The sequence below is a fragment of the Nothoprocta perdicaria genome, unplaced genomic scaffold (genome assembly GCF_003342845.1).
Source record: "Nothoprocta perdicaria isolate Ctin4 unplaced genomic scaffold, notPer1 scaffold_34, whole genome shotgun sequence".
NCBI lineage: Eukaryota > Metazoa > Chordata > Aves > Tinamiformes > Tinamidae > Nothoprocta > Nothoprocta perdicaria.
In genome coordinates, this window is record NW_020455577.1 from 2,940,128 (window position 1) to 2,960,447 (window position 20,320).

At 39.5% G+C, this 20,320-nt stretch overlaps 1 long non-coding RNA gene across 2 annotated transcripts in view; it reads left to right on the forward strand.

The window, feature by feature from the left end:
* The first annotated feature begins 1,131 nt into the window (after positions 1–1,131).
* The window catches only part of LOC112951127, a 31,449-nt gene continuing 12,260 nt past the window's right edge, over positions 1,132–20,320 (forward strand). For both annotated transcript variants that reach the window (XR_003250142.1, XR_003250143.1), the window contains exons 1-2: positions 1,132–1,297; positions 2,024–2,124. This is a non-coding gene — a long non-coding RNA (uncharacterized LOC112951127). The remainder of the gene's footprint in view (positions 1,298–2,023; positions 2,125–20,320) is intronic.

Below are 20,320 nucleotides of genomic sequence, written 5' to 3' on the forward strand. Positions count from 1 at the left end.
TATTTTTTAACTGCAAAGATACTTAAGGAATTACCACTCAGACTGCACTCCTAAATGGTAGACAATGCTTGTCATTTGACTTTTTGTTTTTTAGTAAAATTAAAAGACAAAGTGAATCATAATACCAGTGATTTTTAAAATATAAGTCAAGTTCAATTCACAGTAGTCACAGAAATACCTCTTCTCTCCTCTCCTTTTTTTTTTTAATGACAGAAGAGTAATGGAGAACACCTTTTTTTTTTTTTTTTTTTTTTAATGTGGATTTCCGAGTAACTAGTTTCTACAAAATCTCTCTTTTATCCTCTGAAAAAAATGTGCTATTAGGTTAAATAAAATTTCACTACAAAAGCCTTTCAACAAAAATAGGCGGAATCCTCCATTTTATGTTGCTTTTTTCAGCATCTTTGAACTTTTGTTTTTCCTATAACATTTTTACATATGTAAAGCCAGTCTGTGCAGTAACCCAAATACAGTCTTACTAGCACAACACACTTTGCTTTATAGGAGACCTTTCATTATATTTAAAGCCAAGAACTGACCGTGTCTTATTTTGAGCAGTTTTTCTCCATTAACTTTTAATCACTTATTTATTTATTTATTTATTTATTTTTGGGCGAAGTGCCCAAGGAACAAATACGCTACACAAGGAAAGCAGAGAAGGAAGCGCTCCCAAGTTATCACCGACTCACCTATCTCTGGCTTTTGACGGACTCCCGTCATCGCCTCCCATGCTGTTGCCCTGGGTTAACACTTCTTCCCTAAAGGCTGCAGCRAGGGGTAACTACGTAACAGGCCAGATTTCATGGGTGAGGAGAGGTGGCTGCCTCCTCTCGGGCCATTGACACCTTTCGTTGACGCTCTCTACGCGCTCAGGTTGGCTGTATGAACAGTTGGCCCACGCTGCCCAACGTTTACCGATTTATTAGAAAAGGAAAAGGCAGCGCACACCGCATCACACCCCGTGTCACCCCCCGAGGGGCCTGAGGGACCAGAGGGCGCTCGTGAGCCCCAACGGCTCTAACGGTCGTAACGGCCGTAACGGCTGCAACCGCCGCGCTGGCCCCGCCCCGCCCGCCGCGTGGGTTCCATTTAAGCGGCGGCCGCGGCAGGGCGGCCCCACCCTCACATGCAGCTTCGGAAAGGAACCTGAATTTCACCTTCAGTTATTTTTATTACTACTTTTATTTTCTTCTGGCGTGGCTCGCCTTTGTCCTGGGGTCTCCGAGGGCCCAGATTCAGGAAACTCATTGCAGCTCCTTAAGATTTGGGAGCTAAAGCAGAGCCCTGGCCCTTGGGGGTAAGAGCCTTTTGTGCTGCTTGTGGAAAGTAATTTTTTAATTATTATTATTACTGGTTTCCCTTTGTGTTAGACATTATTTGAGCTATTTAAAGAAGTCAGTTGTGTTTGGTTTGCCATTATGCATATTGTGAAGTTGTAAAGTTTCTGCTTATCAGGATACTGAGTATTAACTAAAGGCAGGGTATTTACTGAGTGTTAACTAAAGGCAGGCTGTTTTGAGGAGAAAAACAGCGCTTGGTTTGGTCATCACAAAACTGCCCTGGTGTCACCATCGTGCTGCAAAGGGAGAAGGGAGAATGTCCCCCCTTCTGGAGGGAACCTCTGCAGGTATCCTTCATTCCAGCCCTTGGCTAGTGTTTTTTGGAAGGAGAGGAAAGAAGCATGGGAGCCTGTGGAAGGGCAAGGATTGATTGGAGCCCAGGCCTGGGGCAGCTCTGGTCATGCTCTGCAGTGTCCCAAGTGCTGGGTGAAAGGGAGAAGTGTTGCTGTGCACTGAGCTCAGCTTCCCTTGGCTTTTTCTTTATGAACACAGTAGTGACATTTTTTTTTTAGCTTTGATATAATGATGTGGAATGCCTTGGATTTCTGTTCAGTGAGGAAATAAAGATGTTTAGTCCAAACTGAGAAGGCAAATATTTTCTAATACAAAAAAAAAAAAAAGAAAAAAATCACTTTTTTTTGTCAATCACTTTCTACTTTTTAAAATGTCTTATCTTTTGTCAGAGATGGACAAAAATGAGACTGGAGCGCTAAGCAAATACAATGCTGAGGTCTGTAATTTAAGAAAACGAGGTAGAGGCTGCAGTTTAGCCCAGTGAACTTTGGTAAGCAATTTCTAAAATCATGCTTAATTGAGCAAATGATTTGCAAACCTAATGGATAGTTGAAAACATTTGCAGTAGTCAGACACACAGTTTTATCCTTGTTCCCAATATTACCCTGTTCTTTTCAGTCTTGCAAGGAAACATTTTCCAGTGGTTYGAAGGGACCTTGATGTGTGCTATTGCTCACAGCACTCTGTGATGCTCTAATGTCTCCTCCACCGTGTGCTCTAAGTGTGTTCCCTGAAGATAACAGATGTGTTATTTTGAGTGTTGCTTGGGTATAAGAAAATCTAAGCCAAAGATAAATTCAAATGATGTTATGGCCCTAACCTTAACTATCAAAAGCAAGAAAACTTCGCATGCTTTGTTGTTGTTTTTGTTTTAATTCTTACTCCCTGCTCTTACAATGGATTGTGGTTGAGATTCCATAATGCTGTTGGTCTTGTAGTTTTGTGGAGCACTATGTAATACTAATGGACAGCAGAACCCTGATAAGGAGATAAGTGATGAAGCTCTGCTTTCTCCTACCAACTTGCATCCACATGCTATGGCCCCCTTCCTGGAAGTRTGTGTGTCTTCCTTACAATGTGGGATACTGCTGTAGTGTGTTTAAAGGGAGTAATTTATACCACTGAAGCTAAGCAGAGGCATAAATCCACACAATCATGGTTTAACAGGTTTTATCTTCTAAGAGACTCTAAAGATTATCTGCTATGTTAGTAGAGTATGAGCCAAAATATCCCTGTAGGACCAGAGCTTTGCCTTGTTTGTTGACAGTTGTTTAAGATGGAAGTAGTTGCATTAATGGTCAAAAGTGCAAGTGGTCAAAAGTTGAAATGACAGTTTGAATATTTCACAAATGTGGCACTGCCATGTATGTTTAATACATCCTGGACATAAGTTGTTACTTTGCTGACTGACACAGGAAGAAAAGATGTGCTTTTGGTATTTCAAGTTACAGCAGTAACTGTATTTATTCTGTGCAGTGAACTTGGGATGCTTCATGTTTAGTGCAGCACTAACATAACAGTGCACGGCTTGGTAACCAAGAACACCAGGATTTGGGGTTTTATTGCTCATGTATTATGCTGCTGAGGTAATAAAGTAGACATTCTGAAGGGGAGCAGAATCCAGCAGTTCTCTTGTGACCATGCTAATACCACTGAAAGCACACAGTTCCACACTCCTGCAGGTCACCTCAACAGGACAATAGTTTGCCCAGAGTGCAGAGCCCCTCGTGTGTGGATGAATCGCATCCCTGTGGGCTGGTGTCTGCATCACTGCTTCCCTGTGCTCTGCTGACACTGACATGTGTCACACGGAGGCTGCTGCTTGCTCTGTGACTAACGGTGCGCTGTGTCCTCAGCTAGTTCTTAGCCCGTGGTGCTACTGGCTGTCCTGCTCAGAGCTTTCCTTCCAGAGCCTCTGTGCTGCTGCTGAATGCACAGCCCTCCCTCTAAGTGACACTGTTTGGCCAACTGAGCGGTTACTCRCATCAGAAATCGGAATACCAGTATGGCCACATGAAGTATCTTTTAATAATATTCTGTTTGTGCTGGGTGAGATATTGGTAAAATGCAATTACGTGCACTTTGGAAATCCTCTGAAAATTTGTTATAACCCTATGCCCAGGTACATTTTATTCTTCTGTGATTAAATATCAAAACAGAATTGCAATAGAAAACTGAACAGACAAATAAACCTCTGTGTCCTTCCCCCAGAAGGAATCACTGTCATGTGCGCAGTCCTTWGGATCTTGTTGTCCAGTGTGCAAATTCCCTTGTGATGAGTATCACCTGGCTGCAACCTCACACATGGCTATGCTACAGCTCTGTCTTTAATCAAGTTGTGCAATAACTGCACTTGAGCAACTTTCAAGAAACCTCTAGACTCCAAACTGTGAAGTCTGTGATTCTTCTTTTTTCTCTCCTTTTTTTTTATTTTTTTTTATTTTTTTTTTATTTTGCATTGTTGCATTGCAGATATTTTGGAAGGGAAATAGGGCCACAGCTGAGTGGTGCACATTGAACATGACTGGAATTGAATCCATGTTGTTTGTAGCCACCCTCAGGTTGAGGAGCCTGTCAAAGGGAGTACTTGGGCATTAGCCAGGTGTTTGCTAGGTACTGCCACTTAAGAGCAAGCAGTGGTGGTGCTGCTTTCACTGGGCCTGAGGGGCACCCTTCCCTGCATGGGAGTGCCCTTGTGCTACTGAATGTGAAATCCASTAAATGGCGCTGGGAAAGTGAAATCTAAGGTTTCTGAAAAATGCTTAGTGTGGAGGCAAATGTATCAAATATGCTAACAATTGTTGCATGAAACTATAATCTTATGACTATTATGCACAGATATTTATCTTGTTTGGTAATGGATTGCTTTTGTCACTRGAATACTCTGCAGTAAGTAAGAGTGGTAGGTGATGTACAGGTACAACGTGTGCACTCTAACTCACCAGCCTAATAGCGAGTTCTTTATTCAGACTTCTTTTTCTGCTGTAGCCATGAATCCTGAATCCCTTTTTCTTATTTCACTCTTGCCTCTTGTTGTATGACACCAATGAAATTTTGCCCAAATTCACACTGGAACTGTGAACAGGATCAAAGTCTGTGGTGTAATTAAACCCATCCCACTCCTGAGAATTCAATCTCTTTCCCAAAAGCTGCTCCAAATATTAAAAAAAAAAAAAAGGTTTGCTTGTATTTACTGTTGTCATCTGTTTCCCATTATCTATATTTTGAAAGCTATATAAGGAGAAACATTCAGTAAAACATTTTATTAGAGGTTTGTAAGCTACATAGGAAAACTGAGGAAGTACTCAGCAAGCAGGGCAGTGGGTTAAGTGAGCTAGATGGACCCAAGGTGGCATTTGCACCCTGCATCATACAGTGTGCAGTGAGGTGCACAGTGGAGAATGTAGCAACCAAACTCACGCACCATAATCTAGACTTATTAGTTGTTTTAGAAATTACAATTTCATGTGATATGGTAGACCAGTATCTGAATTTCCACATATTAAGAATTGTGAAATTAAAGACTTTTTAAGTAGAATAAAATAACTTTTGGCAAATGTGCTAGCATGCTGGCAAGTCAGATATTGCTTCCTGTGGTTTTGTACTTTATAATCCTGCTCTAAAACATGGCCAAGGGCTCTTCTTAATAGAATAAGTGATGTATTTGGAACTAATTTCCAGCTGATTAGTCATCTTTGAGTTCTCCATTCTTTCACTGGCTGCATATAACTGCGTATTGGCAATGCTATGTGTTTTATTTACCAAGAGCGAAGCTGCCTCAGCTYCATGTAGCTCCAACTGTGCATATCCAGTAACAGCAAGGCTATCACCACCCTGAAATCTGCGAGGCAGCAGAGGAGAAGAGAGCAGGCAGCAGCACTATGGTGCTCCAAAATTCTTGTGGCATGGAGGGACTTCTGGAGCAGTGGTTCTCTCATCTCAGAGTACATCTGAGCCTCCTTCCGCAGCACCACCTTAGTTGCAGTTGTGCCTGCAGGGCAGTGTATTTTGCGTTGCTGGATTAAAAGTGATGAAAATATTGAAGAGAYAGGATCTGTAGCATTATAACAGATAAAACTGTTTCAGCCCTTTATCATTTTGTTGGAAACAAGCAGCACAGTACATTTGACTTTAGGAGAGCAAAAAAGTGTGTGTGTGTGTGTATATATGTATATATATGTCTTTTCTTCATCCATGAGAACTAAGGCCTCTCTACCACTAGAGGGTGAGACAAGTACAATACAGGTATTGGAGCCTAAGCCATTTCTGTAGAGGCTACAGCTGCAAGTTAATATGCAGACGGGACCTCAATTATTATCTTGGTTTATTTCTATTTAGGAGAGAGGGGCATGGTGCAGGATTGATAAGCTGATAAGCTCATATATTAACATGGGACTGAAAAGGAATGGGAGAGCAATGTGTGATAAGGAACAGTGGAACAGAGCTTAATGTCTAGTTAATAGATTATCAGGACTTTGGGACAAATTATCAGGACATGATTACGAAAGAAAAGTTCTGATTTCTGATTCAAGAGCTGAATCAAACTTTTCTGCTTCAAGAATGAAATATTATTGGGTGAGAATGCTTTCCTCATTTTGTAAGAGAAAATCTGAAAATCAGTTTTCTAAGTTCCTGCTTGCCTTTGATCCACATGACCTGTACTATCTTTTTCTCATTCTCCTGTTTTTCTGCCATTCTTTTCTTCCTGCTGAGCAAGATGGCCTGATGCAATTGTTCTGGTGCATCTTTTAGAGCTCTGAAGTGTTTTGTGTAGTCTAGTTCATTTACATAGTTCGTAGTTCTGACAGGAAGCTCTAATTCCTCCGAACATCTATTCATCCTCAGAAAATCCAGTTTGGCCAATGTTTCTTGACTAAGCATTTTACAAATAAGCCATGTTTTGATGCTTACAGAGCCTTGCTAGATTCTTCTCTCTGAAGACTTTCCTAACCCACAAAGTATGCCATTCACATCACGTGGGGGGAAAAAAAAACTACTTATAAATCCAAGATTAATATAAATCAATATGCTGCTGCTTTAGGAATGATATTTGCTGTTTAAAAACAAAAAGCAGGTTCCATAAGGTAGTGTAACATCATAACATCAAATAATTCCTTCCCTCCCCTGCCCCCCCCCCCTTTTTTTTTTTTTGGGATTTTTTTTTTTTTTTTTGGGAGGTGTTCTGGTAAATTCTGTTAAACACTTTTTGATAGTGACTGCTGCTGCCTGGTTACTGTCTTGTTGCTTTAGTAACCTGAAGGCCCAAATGGAGCTTYCATTCCGTTAGGATACGGTTTGATATTGAGCTTCTGCCAGCAMTACAAAGGGTGTGAATGTGTTCAGGAGAAGCAAAATTAAGTGTCACTTTGAGCAATATTAAAGGTAGAGAAGAAAATATTTCTTTGTAAATATCATGGGCGGCTTTAAACTATTGGCTGAAAGATTTTAGTTATTTATGGGAAATAAGACAACAGTGGTGAGAACTAGAGTGAAATTGAGATGTTGGAAAAGTGTGGGTTTTTTTGTCTTTAGGCAATTACAATTTAATGCTGCATAAAAATCAGATTTTTTTAATTAATGGCATTTAAATTTTAGGGGAATTAACTGGTGATTTTTAATGAAGTTACATGCTGAATTTCACATTCTATGTGGCATGAAAACTCTTCATGCTCAGATTTAGCTGCTTGCCTGGCTTTTGTTGGCTGTATGTTTAAAGCAGCCCTTACTTCAGTAAGTGCAGTGTAAGGATCACCCTAAGCTCCCAGTTACATACTCTGTGTACAAAGTTTGTATAATTTCAGCAAAGCTATACAGTGATTTTTCTGTTTTGTTTTCGTGTTTTCCTTTTTATAATAGAGCAGTGAATGCTTTCAGCTCCTCATTTTTTGAGGATGTTTAGTGATGGGAAACAAATGTTAATGTTCCCTTGTGCTGGCATTTAATCCYTGGCTCTCTCTGTCGGCTCTTTTCTTTTAGTGTCCTAAATACCATAGACGTAGCAGAGCGTTTACAGTTTGAGGCAATGATTGCTTTCTTGATTTCATAAGAAAGCATTTTAGAACTCTGTCAAATAATTTTAACTTTTAGAAATCTATCCAAAACTTTAATGGGAATTACAAGTGAAATCATACTGAAATACTGTTTTGCCTCTCTGCTTAGCATACAACAATAGCAAGTGCACAAAAGGATTTATTTCTTGTTACAGCACTGGCATTTTTAGCTTCGTTCCCAATTCTATGAGGTCTTAAACATTTTGGCTTCCTAGTAGTTTCTGCAGGGTCTTTAGCTAAGCATCTTGCAAGGCTATCCTACCCAATGTCTATCTTTTGGACAATAAAACCCATTTGTGCACCAGATTTCTTACTAGAAGTACTTACTAAAGGACACGAGATGGAGGGGACTGGAGAGCCCTGGAGCAGGCTAACCAGAGAGGTTGTCGAGTCTCTGTCAACACTCAAATGCTCTGTGGACATAGTCCTGGGCAATATATTCCAGGTGACCCTGCTTGAGCAGAGGAACTGTGCTAGATCTGCAGAACTCCTTCCAACCTCGATTGCTTTGTGTGTTTGTGGTTTGCTCTGAGGCTCCACAGAGGAAATTATCTCCCCAAACCTAGATCTCAATCTAAAATACAATCTGATCATCATCAGCATAGTTGATGGAACCAAAGGTTTCCTTGTTTTTTCAGCCTCTCTGAGAAATAACTGAAATTAAAACTGTTTTTGTGTTTTCTAGTTGCATTTCTGCAAGATGTCCAGGAGATAAAGTAACTGTTAAGGTTCCTTTTTCCTTTTGACTGATGTCCTTCCCACAGAAACATTGCTCAGACTTTTAGAAGAGCAAGTGCTTGATGCTTTGGTGCCACTTCACTGCTCTGGGATTTAGGAAGTTTTTCCTACTCTTACTCAGTTCCTTTTCGTTTTATATGGCTTGGTTGCCAGCTTCTGCCCTGACATCCTCTTCCTTGTAAACGGGAATGGCAAGTACCAGGAGTGGTTTTATTGGTTGCTTTTTTTTCCTCAAATGTGGCTGTTTGAGAGAAGCTGAGAATGGCATTTTGTAAACAGAACCTTTGGACAAACTAGTATAGAGCAGAACTGAACAAAAAACCAGCAAAACCTACTGAGACTTTGAAAATAAGTGTGTTTATACACGTGTTTTAGAAATATAGTGGTATTTTTAGGCCTGAAGAACTCATCAGTGATGTAAACATTTGCATTGTCGCTCTAACACAGCATCCAACTTTCAAAGCAAATTACTTATTTTAAAGGTTGAACATGTCATAGTAATAGCATCTAACCAGCAGCTATGAAATGTCTAAGAAATCAGAGGCAGCAGAGAAATCTCAGAAGGCAGAAGATAATGATTGGGACAGAAGAGCTCAAACAGGCAAAACAAAAAAGATACTTGCGGGGAGAACAAAACCTAAAACTTTAGTTTTGACTTTATCAGATATTTTTGGACTATGTTATGACAAAGATCATGCCTTCAATAAATTAAGTCTGAAAAAGATATTCTAGTCAGACATTGATTTATGAAACTGTGGGATGGAACAGAGGGTGAAATAAACTACGTTTTCATAATGATTATACAAGGTGAAAGATCACAAGGAAATTTAAAATTAAATTTATTCTATTTGCTCACTTGTTTGTGAGGCATGGCACTCATGTTCAGCAGATATTTTTCTGCTCTCCTAGTACTTTTTTTCTAGCCACAGATCCAGCTCTAGGCGTAAGGAAGRTTTAAGTAAGACAGTTTGATTAAACTTGATTGTTTCATCCTCCTTAGGTCTCTTCCTCTCACTCTATTTCCTTCAAGAGAAAAAAAAATCTGGAGGAAAGAAAAACCCATGTGTTTATGAATCTGACTCATTTATATCAAGGAAAAAGCATAATCTTTTAACTTATTTTTGAAAAGTAGTCTATTGATTGACATATCTAAACAAARGCAATTAAAACGAATGCTGAGCATGTGCTTCATATATCATATACTAAAACAGAACATAGTAACAGAAGTGTTACTGTTGCATAATGTGTTTAAGTTGCACTTTGTACTAACTTTCTGTAAGTGTTTAAAAAAATTACTTTGTAACATACTGCAAATACTGCAGTGTAAGCAGAAGGTTCACTCCTTCAGTGCAGATTAAAAAGTAAGTTTTAGTTGTGACACATAAYGCAAGTTAATGTCATCCTAGACTGGTTTTTATAAAGGTTATTAAAAGTTTATAATAATGTGTAGTGTCGCAATATCATTGATAAACATGAATACTTAAATTATTAATTCAAATGTATTATTTTGATTTGACTGGGTTGCATCAAGTGTAATAGCACCATGTATTTTATGTTTGCTTTTCAGAATACAAAACATGCTTAATTAGGTTATTTACCACTAAAATTTCTTGTTTACTACATTTGCCTGGTGCGTTTCAATAAATTTTATATTGGTATATAGTAAGTGAAGACATGATCTAAAACATGTCTAAAAGACATATCTAAAACATATGCAAAAGTTAAGAGCAGAAATTTGAGAATATTTGAGAGCAGAGATTAGGTCAGATCTTGCACAGAAAATTGAATACTGATGCCAAATACTAGTATTAGTTGAACAAAACTTTTTTAAACTTTAGCACCTTCATTTTAACCAGCAATTGACTTGATAGTAAGTGAGAAAAATACTGTATGCAGTAGCAGTGCTAGGGGCTATCCATGTAACAGTCCATTCAAAAATGTTTTATTGAGACTGTTACTGGGACCTTCATCTTGTCATTTAGACAGTTAATGCTCATTTTCTGCCTCTACATTTAACTGTAGATACTTTAATGCTCATTATGATCTAACTTAAAGAATTGGAAAAGGTTTGTATTGCTTTACTGTATTTTTGCAGTTTTGCTTGTAACAGGAGGAAAAAAAAAMCAAGGAAACTACAACACTAAAATAACTTAGCACTTACAGACCCAAAGCTCTCCAAAGGCATTCCTTAGCAGCTAGCTTGAGCTGATGATTTAGTATCAATAACAGAACTAATAAAGCCTATTTTCATATAAATTGCTGTTTTGTGATATGCGATGAAATGTAAACTCTGCTTCCAGTATCTGAAGGGATGTATTTCAGTCTTCCGAGAAAGAAAGAAGAAAATTACTTGCAAGTCTTTGTAGAAGTTTCATCTGCTTTACAATATTATGTTTTTTTATGCAAAAAAACTATTTTACAGGTAATTAAGTTCTAGATCTTGAAAGAAGATGYGGTAATTATTTGCAAGCATGTACATGGATTCAATGCCCAGAAGTACTTATATGTACAGATGAGCTGCAAAGCAGATTGTTCTTTATAYTGCATAAAGATTGGAAATGATAAGTAAAAAATTATTCTTGGCTGGTCATGAGGACTGGCACCACTGTGTTCTTTTTTTCTAACTACTAACAACTGGAAAAAGCTAGATAATGAAGATAAAAGTGACACAATTAGTTGACTCTTAAAATTTATGATCCATTCCATTTGGTAATAATGTCTACTAAATATGGGCATTTCTGAGTTTTGAAAGAAATGTGAACAATTGAGAGAAATCTGTCATTTAAATAGTATTGGATGTCTTGAGGCAGTCTTTGTTTGCATTTGGCAATGAAAAAGCTGGAGAAAATGGAAAAGGTTATTGTGCAAGTAGCTTTAGAAAGTCAAATAGAGGTACAATTTTGGGATTGACTTTGAGGCCTTGGAATTGTTGGAGAAAGGGAAACATCATGGAAATGTTGGCAGGCTTCCATTATATCAGGTCCTTCAAACAGGAGGAAGAAGTACGAAAGGTTTAATTTAAAAGATGACAATTGAAATGTCTCAGAATAATAGAATAAAAGCAGGAAGTCACTGCTGAGGTCTCCTGAAGTCTCAACCAGTAGTTGAGTTTAAAGTTATATCAGGTTCTTGAGGTGGGCCAGAGGCAAAACTGTTGCAAGTGTGAATTAGAAATGCTTAGTTCTGTGGAAAAATAAAGGTAAAAAACAGATATACATAAAAAGGTGAGATAAGCACTAAAGGAATTATGGAAGTAGTTTTAGGAGAGCCTTACTACCTGGCAATAATTGGCTGGGAGTCCTTGCCTGTGTTAGGTGTCCTGCAATCCTTTTTGGGAGGCGTAGACAGAGGTCATGGAAGTTAAAACCGAAGGGAACAGGAATGGGCAGAAATGGTGCTGGAGCAGTCACCACTTTAACTGCTGCAAAGTGTGCCCTGAATCTGTCAGCAAGACTTCTGTTTGTGCTTTTCAGAAGGAAAAGTATAGCAAAACAGATCAAACATAACATTTTTTGTCTGGGTCCCCATCACTCCCTAGAGGAAATGACAAACTCATTTTATGTGATTTTTATGGCTATCCCTCCCCCTTCCCCTCAAATCTGTTTTATTCATTAATTGCAATTCTCAGTTTTTGTTCCAAGCTTTTTAAGCAGGATTATCACCTTTTCATTCCTGGTTGCCTATAGTTATCACTGCCTTTTTTCTAATGGTTGATTTCATAACCTTTTGATCTGCTTTAGTACTTCACTACCTGAACATTATAATATGATTGTAATTATTTTTCCTTATGCTAAAAATCAGTTTTGTTGTTAAGCTCATGAAAAGTTTTCATTTAAATAGTCTAAGTATTCACTAGACTCTATGGACAAGTATATGAACACTTGATGCTTAAACTCAAGGAATTTTCAAGTTTTAAAATTAGATTTATAATGAATGTTTATGCAAGGAAATGCCTTATGAAAGCTTGTGAAGAGATATTTCAAAGAAGGGGAACATAAATTTAACACAGAATTCCCATTAAAAAATTGCACCGAGGAGTAGTTTTGAGAGCAGTAAACCAAGAAGAGAATCTATGATGTTATTACAGTAATAGGAGGGAGATGGTGGAAGGTTTCAAAGTCAAGTCCTCTTACAGGTTCAGAGGGTCCATACATGATTGTACAAGGTCAGCATTGCTCTGTCAGTGGCCTAGTATGATTTGGAAGTTCAGTGGGGTATAGAAGGAATGTGACTTCCTTCAAGATGSTATTTTCTTAGCTAATCTATTGAACAATCTTATCTTTTTCTACTGAGATTTTTTTTWAAAAAAGGAAAACCTGCCCAGGGCAGTATTGCTTTGCCGTGTGTCTTGTCCTTAATGCTCTAGGCCAGTTMTTTGCAACAGTTTYAGAGCATGATCTGGTCTCCTCTCTCTCCCTGCCCTTTCCCTCCATATTAATTGCTACTCTACACAAACAACAGTGTAAGTACTAAATTTGGGAGACAAAACTGGATCTGTAAATTGTATTGAGCCTGCTTAAGTGTAATAATGAATGTTTGATACAGGTAAAGAATGAATCATTTGGGAGAAATGATGTGCTGAGATCCCACTTGTTCCATAAGCATGTAAGGGCTAGCAATTAGCTTTGAGTCATGCAGAATCCTGCTCACTTTATTAAATTTGCTCTACATTGGCACTAAGTCCTATCAGGAGAGATCATATTGAAATCTGAGTTTGGCACAGTTATGTTTTGCCGCAGAGCTGTGTGTTTAAGGCTGTTTGTAATCATACTTGGGTGCCATCTAGTTTATTTTCTGATCATTCAGTGTTACAACACCAAGCAAACTGTTCCAAACAGGGTGCAAAAACTGGGGTGCAGCTTTGCTGTGTGCCTGATAATACTCAGGTTAGATTATCTGGCTGGTTGGCAACTAGGTTAGATGTATCTTTTAATAGTAGACAACTTTGGGATTTGGATTTCTTTGTGCTTTTTTGTGTTGGTGAATTTTAATCTTGGTGTTCACTTAGCCCATGTCTTTTCCTGATGTGTTTTCTTCAAAAATCAGTGCATCATTTTATTAACTGCTGCTTTAATTTGTGCAGTGTGTTTGTCATTCATGTATTCAGGAATAAAAATAAAGAAGATCAGTTTCTAGGATCCTTGTTTTCCATGTAAAATAATAAAAGTAAAGAAAAAAGGAAAACTGTCCTGAAGGAAAAAATGTTTGAATTTTTTAATTCTTTTTCAAATGCAGTTATTAACTGCAAGAATAGGATGGAAGAGCAATTCTGTAAGTTTTGATAATAAAAGAATTAAAAGCAGCTTGGGAGATTTTTGGGAGAGAAGATTACATTTGGCGGCAAGCGCGTAATGCTCAGCTACCTGTTCAACTTGTCTGCTCTGAATTTTGCCCCTGTTGCTGATGGCATGGCAGGGCTTGGTAGCACATTTATGGTTGTGTCGTGGGAGTGGAGGAGGCACCTTTCAAGGGTCGCCTTCAGGTGCAGAGGCAGAGCTGGGTGCTGCTGTCCTGCCCTCACAGCAAGGGCCTGGGCCTGGCTTGATTCTTCTGTGCYGTCTCGGGCATAAGCATCTATGATCTCTCAAGATATTTTAAACAGAGCACAATTACAGTTTTCCAGACCTTTAACAAAAGGGTAGTTTTAGCTGTAATCCCAGCTTTGTTTTAGGAGTTGTCATTTTGCATTTGTTTAGCAACTGAATTGGAAAAGAAGCCCTGCCAATAAGAACTGCCAGCAACTGGCAAATCACTCAACATTCACATTAAAAAAAGATTTTGTGTTATAAAACTATTTGTAGTTAGATTTCCTAATAGGATAGGGTCTAAGGTGCCACCCTCTTGTTCCACCTTCCCCTGCGTGGTAGAACTTACTGCAGTCTGTCAAACCAGCTGCTTGAATTTCTTGTGTAGCCTGTCAGTCCCAGGGCTACGAGGGTGCTGAGATGCTACCAGGTTGTAGTAATGAAACCCAAAAGATGCCTGAGGTCCCAGTGTTGTGTATGAGATTTCAAGATGCAACTACTTTTCTTTGAATATTTAAATTGTTTTGTGTCTTGAAGAAAATCCAAGGGTACAGGCAYGTTTTGACTGTAAACTGCTGGCTGTAGTTTGCTGCTTGCCCTCAGCAAGCCCGGCGCAGGCCCGTGCAGTCCTTGCAGTCCCATGTTTGGGGTTGCCATTAGCTCTGCCGAGACCTGCCTGGGTTCCGCGTTGCTGGGGGTTCAATCCCAGCTGCAGCTTCTGAGCTAGCAAGTTCTGTAAAGATTGCCTTGCTATGTGTATTCCAATTATATGAGAAGCCTTTCTGACAGACAGGGAATATATTCTTATCTCTAACTTTATGATAGAGTAACTTCATTGCTAAATGATTTTTCATTCATTTAATGAATAGGGCTTTTAAAAATCCATTTAAAATCCAATGAAGCCTGATTAGGAAGACTTATCCTCACACTGATTAGCAGATGGATTGACAGTTAAGTGCTCTTGTGGAGAGCATCATCAGGAAYGACTGTTCAGAGTCTTCCAAAACCTATTCTTACCTTGCTAGCACATCTTCCAGTCTAGGAAATCATGTTGTGTTGTCATCCTTTTACTGTAAGATTTGTGTAGAAACTGCTTTTGGAAAATGAACTGCYGTTTATTTGGTTAACACTTCACAGATGACTGTGTCCTGAGTTCAGTGTCAGCGGAAGAGTAGGTGTGCAGATGGAGCCAGGTGCTCCTCTCCTCCGCTGTGTAGCACCTGGCTCTAGGATAAYACCAGGAGGCAAACTAGCAAAGCCCATGATGTTGCTCAGGATCTGTGGTTTCCTGTCTTAGGGAAACTTCCAGGCAGAAGTTGAAGACTCCAGGGATTGTATGTGGTAAAACAGAAGATACCTTTCTGTCCAGACCTTTACTGTGGGCTTTTACCTTTCAGCAGCCCCATTCTGTCCCAGCCTGGCAGCACCACAGCCCTCTGCAYGTGCCCAGGTCCTTGGTGTGCTGTCCAGCAGCCGCCAGTACCTCTTGCAAACAGGGCACAGTGTCCCTGAGGCATTGTGCACCTCTYGGGATCAAATATAGCCTTTCTGCTCCTTCCTCTTCCATCTTCTTGCCCCAGATCTTTTGGCAGTGATGCCAACAGTCCTGCTTGCTGCCCAGTTCCCTGGCCAAGGACTGCCCTTGTCCCTTTTGCTGTCAAATSATTCAGCAGCCCTCTTTAGGCCTTTCAAGGATGGACTTGGGGAAGGCCCTGATCTCCTTGGGCAACATTGCACCATCCTGCAGCAAGGCTGGAGACAAGGTGGGGTTTTATWATTTGTTTATTTCAAAAGGGATTATTTTAATTGTTGGGGTCTTAAGGGCATGTGTATTTGCTTTAAAAGTGCCTGTGAATGTTTCATCGTGAAATATGAAGTCTACTTYGTGGCCTTTTAAACATATTTCTGGCATGGGTGAAAAGTAAAGTGGGAGATGGAGACATTTCATATGGGATTACTTGGTGTTAATGCAGCAGTACTTCTCCTTGCCAAGTTTTGGGTGAAGTTGGAGGAAGCATTGTTTATTTTCTTGATTATGATGAGGCGAGACTTTTTTTAACTACAAAATAAATGTTATTGCCATCTGTGGAACAAACAATTAAGTGAAGAGCTACTAAAATCTTTTGTTGGCCCTTTTGTGAACAAGCAGGGTCATATGGTTTTTGTGAATCCAGAACTGGAATTTTAAATGCCTCCCTGCCCCAATTTATCCTAAAATAATTTGTGTAACACAATATCAGTGATCAGACCATGTATTTCTCTCTGCTTTATCCTAATCTGTTACATAAATACACCAGGTATTGGAAATAACATTTTAAAAACTCCTTTTTGAACTTTTCCTGTTGTCTGTGGGTAGAGTCCAAATGGGCTGGTCTTGTGTCCCATGTCCTGATAACTTGTGATATACTATATCAATATATAGTGATCTGTCTTGATTGTGAACATCTGTAGTGACATGCAGTATGGGGCAAAGATGTAAATCTAATTATAAACAGATGGCCAGTTGTGCAGTGGGCACATGCTCCTCTTGCCCTGCCTCTTTCAAAGGCTGCTCTGGTGCTGTAGGAAACTGCCTTTGTCCCTGTGCATTAGATTCCTAGGGTTTACTCGCATGGGAAGAAAACCAGRTAACAAAATCCTTCTACCATCTTGTTAGGAAACTTCCCACTTGTATTTACTACCAAATAATTTGAGATGTTGTTGGTGCACGAGATACCAGCATCAGATGCATTCAGATGCCAGCAATCAAGTATAGGTAAAATCGCACTTTATTTTCAGAAACCTGATATCTTACTTAGGCTTAACAAGTTAATTTCATGATTTTAAAATAGGAGCTTGGGTACCCCAACAGCTATTAGCATCTGTGTAAACATGTTGCTAGTGTGGTACCCCAGCCTGCTTAGCTTGAAGTATGAGCCAGGTTTGCAGTCCAAAACAAGCATGAGAACTGTGAGGTGGCAAAGGAGGGRGAGAAACCTTGTCCTAGCAGAGCAAAGATTAGTTGGACATGTGYAATAAGAACATGCAAGCTTTTAAACTTGCACACAAATCCAGTCCAGCCATGAAAACACAGCTGTTCAAGCTAACCCAAGCATCAGAGATCTGGACCTGCAAATGAGTGCRTGGACCATGGATATCAGCAATGAAAACCCACAGTGGGAGCATGTTTTCTTGTCRCATCTGCACACAGCTCCCATTGAAAATAGTATTTTGGTCAGAGTTAGGTTTGGGTGTTGGTTATAAATGCACTTCAGACTGTGTGTCTGAACGGCAATCTGTGTTGCGATCTCTAAGTCCAGGAATTAGAGAAGTTCARAGAGAGGCGGTGAGAATGGCAAGGTTCTTGGAAGAAAACAAACACACACACTGCATGGGAAGGTACCAAGGAGATGAASGTGTTCTGTTTGTTTTTGCTTTAGGAAAGATGGAGATGCTATATGTCTTCTCCCCTCTTGCTTCTCCAGTGTGCTTCTGTGCCTTAACCTCAAATAAAAAGATCTTTAYCAAGCCTACAGTTCTTCCAAGCACAAGCTCTGCTGTTAGACTGCTGTGCTTCCTGCAAGTTCTGCACTGCCCTGCCGGCCTGCCTGTTTTTGTTGCTTTCCACCCTGTTCCATGGCAGGGATTTCTCTCTCTCTCTACATGCACATCTGCCCCTTGCTCCTCAACTCYGTGCCTGCTCCATCCATCTCAGGTAGGGCTCCAGCTCCTTTCTCTGCCATGAGCTTGCACTTGTTTGGATTTTAGCCTCCACTCAATATTGCTAAAACAGAGCACTGAGGGTTTTCATTCATGTAATTCCTTTTCTCCATTCTTAATCTTGTTTGTGAATAAAATTGAATTCTGACCTGTCACTTAAGCCTGTTATGTGGTAGACATCAGTATTTCTTTTGGTCCTCACATCTGTGGTAGTTATCTTTTTGTATATTTTTCATAACTGACTAGATTTCTTCTTCTATTCCTTCACTCAACTGAAACTTATGATTTTGTTGATCATTTATGTCAATATCTCAGTCTTTATAGCTGGAGCCAGGATGATGAATAGATGACAGCTAGGAGAGTGTGCTTGACTTTCCTTAGAAGGTCTGAGTGCCGCWTCGGAGCAGTTGCTCAAGCAGGATGTCAGTCAAAAAATTTTTATCTTTTAATTTTTTGACTGTTAGAAATAAGCTTAAAAGACTCCAAAGCAGGCATACTTTACCAATTATAGAACTTGATGGTTTAATACAAAAATGGAAAGTGAGGTTACACAGTGGTAACAAAATTGGGCTGGAAGATGCAGGCACAGGTGTCTGAACTGTATTCAGGTATCAGARGAAGGACGAGTTACTAGGTAAGCGTCGAGAACCCCCTTTCTGCCTGTGCCATGCATTACCAGGGAGTGTTTGCTTGATTTATGGTGATAAGATCAAGATAGAAGATGAATTTGATGTTCTTGCTGAACGAAAAAATGCACATTCAACATCATTCARAAGAGGAATTATAGGCAACCAGGAAAACTGTGGAACCAGTGCTGCTTAATTCTAGAGACAGTGATACCTTTGATTCCGATACTGACAGGCTCAGTTAAGGTGAGTTGTTTTTTAAGGTATTTAATTCACTTGTTTTGTTTTAACATTTAATAATCTAAATATATTAAATATTTTTTAGTAGGCTCAAATTTAAAGTCAAAATGACCAATGTGCCAGTGCAAAAAATAAACCTAATTTCAATTTCTAAAATGTCAGAATAATGTCTAATGTGCAAATTCTGATGTGCATGGTAAAGTAATTCTTTCCGATTTTACTAGGAAAAAAGTTGAATCCTGTCAATCATTCCTTACAACACCCAGGAAATCCTGCCTTCTGAAGACCCCTGCRTGCCTGTTTAGACACTAGCTAACATGTTGAAAAGAGCATTTTTGTGTCCTTAGGCTTCATACTTCCTCAAACCTCTCTTTTGCTGTGATAGCTTCAATAAATTCAGCAGTTATTAGTCTGCTGATACGGTGATATTGCCTGCCATCATATGGCTCCATAATCTCTGTTYATAACTTCCCATGTATCTATGGGTCTTTATTTTCTATTTATTTTATAGCAGGGCCCGTTTCTGGTTCGTTTGTGCAGTTCCTCAGACAATGGTCCACAACTCGCCCTTGGGTTGCCATGGTAACTTAATAGCTATCCAAGAATATTGCAGTCTAAAAAGCAAGATTTAGAAAACATCCTTTAACAGCCTAATGTAGGTTGCCTTTCTTGGAGAGCCCACTTTTGTCTTGTGCTTCTTGTAGCCACCAAGCCATTTGTTTATGTGGTCACCATGAATTCATCCCTGTGCTCCAAGTAGAATGGCACAGGTTGGAGTTGGCTGCATGAAATAAGACTAAATTAATGGAAAATAGGGAAGCAAGACTCTCTGGATGTGTGTAGAATGGCAGTGAATCGGCTGAGGGGGTCAGTGTGGTGGGAGAGTGACCTACAGCAATACATTGTTACAGGAACAACGAGTTTCCCACTTCTAAAGTTTGGTAAAGGAAGGAAAAAAGGAGAATTGCATGTGTAGAGCCAAAGCCATAGTACACGCATTGGAGGAATGGGCAGAGTGGGAAATTCCTTCTACTCTCAACAAATAGGTGTTTTTCTTTTGCTCCTTTCYGCCTCCCTGGCGGGTTGCTCCGTTCTACTTGCCTGTGGCTGTGTGGGATATTTGCAAGTGAGTTTCTGCATTGCCACCTGCCTTCAGGATTGCTACCTTTGTGCAGGAGTAACCTGCTTGCTAGGAATATTTTCATTGTCAAACCTGGAGTAGAGACAGGCTGCAGACATATTCCCATATGCTGTGGTGCTGGAAGGAAAATACTTTATACAGAAGACTTTAAAATGAGTATAATAAGAAAGAGAGGAAAATGTTGTGTGTTTACATTGCAACTCCAACAACAAAGAGAAATAGAAAACAAAAGAGGAAGCATGTTTGCAGTGTGTCACCCTGAAGGATATCTTTTAAWTGAAGTATTAAAAGCATTCCCAGAAAGAACAATAGCAGACAATGCAAATTAAAGCACAGCCCAAATTTGTTGTACCTCAGTAACCCAAGGAATGGCATATTCAACAGGAATCTGAATGGTTCTGATGCTTGGTGTCTGTTTTCCAAACCTGAGGTGTGCTTTTGTTTGGATTTCTTTTTCTCTATTTTTCCCTTTAGCCTTTTATCTCCTTTTCCTTTCTCAAATACCTCACATCTCCTGGGTTCCTGTATATTTGATGCTGACCTTGCTCTGAAGTGTGCCTAGCCAGTGGTTGAACAAAAGAGCTCATGCCTCTCCCATATATTTATTTTATGCTTTAAAATACTTTCCCCCACCCCTATCTACAGAGGGCTTGGGATTTAACCAAAA